This window comes from Candoia aspera, chromosome 1 (assembly GCF_035149785.1).
Source record: "Candoia aspera isolate rCanAsp1 chromosome 1, rCanAsp1.hap2, whole genome shotgun sequence".
Taxonomy (NCBI): Eukaryota; Metazoa; Chordata; class Lepidosauria; order Squamata; family Boidae; genus Candoia; species Candoia aspera.
In genome coordinates, this window is record NC_086153.1 from 65,832,949 (window position 1) to 65,838,153 (window position 5,205).

Consider the following 5,205-nt stretch of genomic DNA (forward strand, 5'->3'; position numbering starts at 1 on the left):
GTCAGGCCTGCCTAGTGTAACCTCAGGATAGATATGGAACTCCTTAATTGTAAGTGCAGTTGGAAAGATGTCCCTTTGGATAAATTTCAGAACTGTACATCAGAAGTGCATACTGTTTGGGCTTTGAAGGTTTTGAAACTCCTGAGAAGGCAAATTGGCTATTAATATCCTCAAGGGTAAATGTGATTTATTGCTATATTAGTGAGAAAATTCTGGAAAGAGGGAAAAATGTTTCCTGAGCTCAGTTTGTTACTTTTGAGATGTTTGCTATGTTTGCTGTTGTTGTTATTTAGATTTATAGTTTCCCCAGGAGTTCAAGGCAGCTTAGATATGAGGTAAATGGGGCCGAGGGAGAATGACTGACCCAAAGTCACCCAGGAGGTATCCATGAAGGTGGACTGGGACCTGGGTCTTCCTGGTCCTAGTGCAGCATCTTAACCACTGCATCACACAGGCATCATTGTTATATTAGAACTAAGAGTTACATAGTTACATACTATTGTTTTATTAAAAATAATCATGAAACTTCTCCCCAAAGATGTTACAGTATTTCTTGGGACTTCTGAAATACCAAGGGAGATTATTTCAGAACTTAATTTCATTGAAATCCGTTTAATTTTTTTATCTAGATTTATTAGTGGAGCAATTGGTGATATTTCTCAATTTTTATTTCACTTCAAAGTATGTTTTTTTTTAAAAAAAGCAAAGTAATTGTGGTTGGATTTGCGGTATAATTGAGTAAAATTTCAGAGAGCTTTTTTTCCTCTGTAAGCCAGTTTTTCAAAGAAATTGCATTTTCTTTTTCTTCCAGTGTGCCTGGAAACCATTCTGACTATCACAACCACTTCCCATTATGTGAGTGATGTGCCTGTTTTCTTGTCATGCAGGTGCTTTAAACCTTTGACTCTATGTAAGGCCCACTGGCATTACAAAAGATATAGAAGAGTCAGATGAAGTTTAACAAAAAAGGGAGGAAGTCTTAGGAAAGACTTCTTTGAGAAAGAATACACAAGAACCTTTAAGATGAACCCAGGGAAATCTATGAAAATATATGGTTAAAATTATTGTATAATCTGCTGATGAGTCATGAAAAATGTTGCTTGAAGTTTCAGAGATTTCTCATCATTTGAAAATAATTCTACCTGCCTGTTTTTGTTTTCTTCCTTTTTTTCTTTCCTCCACAACTTGCTTCAGAAAGAAAATGATATGTGTTTTGTCCCTACCATCTGTTGCCTGTTTTTCAGAAGTTGTTAATCCATCAAGGGACAATACTCCATTGGCATTAGCTGCTTGAAAACATATGGTGAAGGTGGTGGAAGTGACCTCATCAAATCTTGTTCCTGTGTGGGTTGGCTTCACTGCCCTTGAGAATCTTGGAGAGGTTTGTCACCCAGGCCGTTACAGTAAAGACAAAAAATTTAATAATAACTATTTGGGTGGAAGAAAAGAACCAAGAACTTGTCAAGAATGTTTATGTTCTTAGTCACTAGGGTATGGGAAGATAAGAATTGGATTAACATCTTAATATTATTCTATTGAACAATTGGATTGATAGAATGTGTATTTTTTTTCCCCAAGGGATTACACTTGAAAATACACTTAAAATTTGAAAATGACCATTCAGGGACAAGTTATGATTCTCCATTCAGCTATATGAAGCCCATGGATTTGTTGGGACAACATGGGGGAAATGTGACTGCTATAGCCTACCAACCTTCAGGAGCCAAGGAATAAGTGCTGTAATTATTTATTCAGGTTTCTGGTTTTGCAATTAAAAAGTAGGAATATGCAAGTACATGCATATATAATAATATGGAAGTGCATGGTTCTAGATGAAAACATTAATGACACAAGCAACACACTGCCTGTCAACAAAAAAATCCTTCTCTCCAAATAGACATCCATGTACCATGATCCATTTGGAAGACATATTACAGAGGAGAAACCCAGTTTCATTACAGTCAGGAGTCTTCCTAAAACCAAACAGTGAATTCATGGTCAACATCAGTAAAAACCATATGCAGAGTTTGTCAACTATTTATCTAAACCCAACAACCAAGGTCATGAGAAGTGAAAGGGGTTACAAATAGTTCTGTTGAACTGACCATCTCTTTAAAATATTGTCACATACATTTCGGGAAAAGCAGGGAGCGTTGACAATGGATTGTGATTACCATCCTCTTGTCCATTGGGCCACACTGCTGGGCTGCCAAACACCATCTATTAATACACCTATTTAGATGCATTGGTATACTCATTGTCATCCATAAAGTGATGCAGTGTTTAGAACAGAACTAAATATAATAAAAAGTAACAATGAAGCCAACAGTGTTTTGCCAAGCTGTCTTGCTCTAAATGGAAGATTTGAAGGAAAAGATATGCATTTCTTTTGCACTGTGCAATTTTAGATTTTGCCTTGTACAGCAAAACAAAATGTTTAATGTTGAAGAGGAGATGGAATATATTGAATTTTGATGTGCCAGAGTAGAGGTGAGACAGACTGAGATTACGGTATATGTGCAGGTTGCAGCAAAGACAAGCACCTGTTACTTTGGGAACTTTGCCAAAACAGTTGTGGATGGCTATTGTGCCAAAAGTGTTAAATTTAGTGACATGAAGATCTTTTGTGGTTTCCTTCAATACAAGGGATTGTTACTAACCCAAAAGAGCTCATTTCTAGCAGTGCTGTTTAGAAATCTGTTAACTTCCAGTAAGTCAGACCAAGGTGTTTTTTTTTACCTCTTCAGAAAGATGAAAAAAAAAACATTCATTTCGTAAAGATCTGACTTCTTCTTTATTCTTGCTAGCTGAACAGTCAGGATTTTTAAAATTATTTATTTATACTGAACCTTCCATGTCCTGCTTTTCAGGTGCACTTGCAGTACTTTGAAATCACAAAATAAAATGAGAATTTTTTAAAAGTATAACAAAAGTGGAAACTGCAAATAAAATGTGTGTGTGTGTCTGTGTGTGAAAAGTAGATACTGAGTACACAAAAGTCTAGTTGGAAAATATTTTCAGCAGCTGTGTGAAGACAAGGAAAAAGAATTTGGTATCCTTCTTTGTATTCTGGTAAAAAGCCAATGAGATACACTATTACTGTTGACTTGATGAATACAACTTTCAGTCCAGAAAATAAATAAATATATATATATCAATATCTGGCCCCTGAAAGAAAAAAAGCCACTTGAGTTTCATTTCTTGCTGGCTTGGCAACCCACAGGATCAAGTTTGATGTCATACTTCTCTAAAAAGGAAATACAGGCTCCGTTCATCAAACAAAAGTAACTTTTAGCACATTAAGAAATGTGCTATGTCCGATTCGGGAGAGTGACAAATTGTATGGTAAGCCAGATGCAGCATGCAGTGCACAAGAATTGTTTGAGTGGCTTGGGGCCATTTTTACTCATGTTGGCTTAGAAAACACATCCTCTAGTTTTTTTATCATCCTGTATATGTCCTCAGCCGAGCACATTGATAGAACAAGTTTTGATGTATACAATAACTGGCTTTATGCCGTCAGAAAAGATCATTCATTTATTGGAACAAATACGTTCCTATTCTGAAGAACCAAAGCTGGCTCACTGGGTATCTCTGACTGTACAGGGTTTTTCTGACAACCCTGTTTCCCAGAGAGAAAATGTACGTGGCTTTCTGAAAGAGGGAGAGAATTCGTACAACTTCATAATCTGAAGGAATCTATCCACTGGCTTCAAATGGCAGTGGGAACATATGACAATTGTCCATAAATAATGACCATGAATACCTTTCCAGGTAGTAACTATAAATACATATTTTAATGAAAGTATTTACCATTTAGAGGGGTGTGTGACATTTATTAGCTTCCTGACTTAAAAGGTGACTAGAAAAGGGGAGAAATAATGTTGATCTTGAATCCTCTGCATGAGTATAAATAAAAGTTATGGGAAGGATTATGCTTTTAATCAGTTTGTTAAGCATGAATTCAGCAGTTTTAAGTACACATTTTTCAAAAAACATGAGAAACAAATTATTCTTTCCAGAACTTATAGCGGGTCTGTGTAGCACAACTATTTCATCTCTTAATCTGGAAGTGAAATAAAAATAATAAAGTTTTACTCTTTTGGGAAAAAAAAGGTATTGATACCCTCTGGGCAACAAAAGACATATTCATCCAGTGTGGTATAAACCAGAGTTTCTCAACCTTAACAACTTTAAGGTGTGTGGACTTCAATTCCCAGAATGCATGCTGGCTGGGGAATTCTGGGAGTTCAAGTCCACACATCTTAAAAATTGCCAAGGTTGGGAAACACCGGTACAAATGACTGCATAGGTGGGGATATTAATAGGATTGTGTCTGCTAACATCACTCTTCACATCCCCAAGGGCTATCAGATTATATTTTGCTTTTTAGGCAAATGGCAGAGTTGGCAGGGCTACCAAATGTAGGCTGCAGACATCTAGACCTGTACTAAACAGAAGCAAAGAATTAGGGGGTTTCTGTATTCTAATTATTGTCTGGACGTTTCCAGCCCAGATTTGGTTGCTTTGCCAGGTTTGCCATTTGCCTAAATGGCATGATCTATTACTCTCCAGATAAGTTGGACGAGAAGTCCCATTACTTCCTACCAGCACAGTCGCGTTCATCTGTACACCTGTGGAAAACGGAAGAGGTTGTCTGACTTTCTGTCCATGAATATTCTCCAGGTAATTTCCTTGTACATTTATTGAGTGTGTGGTGTGTGCAGTGCCTCTTTCTGTGTATCCATTTGCTCTTTGTTAATGGTTTTCACAAAGAAGCAGGAGCAATTTTTCTACAGATGGTGCTTTGCCACAATTATCACACTGTTGTTCAACATCACACAGTATTGTTCTAATATGTTAGTATAAGGGAGCCCTCTAGTGATGACAATGTTACGGTAATTGAAGATAGCAATAATAGACAATGATGCAACATGGCTGCCTCCTGAATGTGAAATGAGCTGAGACTGAAAAGCAGGACTGGGGCTCAGCACCACTGATGATAGTTAATGGTTTGCTCTCCTGTATGTCGTATACAGTTGATCTGTAGGTAAATCCCTTCCCGCCTCCAAAGATGATTGAAAGAAAACTAGAGCTTCACTTTCAGTTATAGTGAGTGCGTATTTTATTTTTTGTTTAATTTATAATTCTGTTTCTTTAAAAAAAAGAATATTGGAGATCAAAGCTCATCTTATTCAAAATCAG

The 5,205-nt window shown here is 36.8% G+C and overlaps 1 pseudogene; it reads left to right on the top strand.

The window, feature by feature from the left end:
* Window positions 1–1,300: 1,300 nt before the first annotated feature.
* LOC134488700 (ribonuclease P protein subunit p40-like) lies at window positions 1,301–4,102 on the top strand (annotated as a pseudogene).
* The last annotated feature ends 1,103 nt before the right edge of the window (window positions 4,103–5,205 follow it).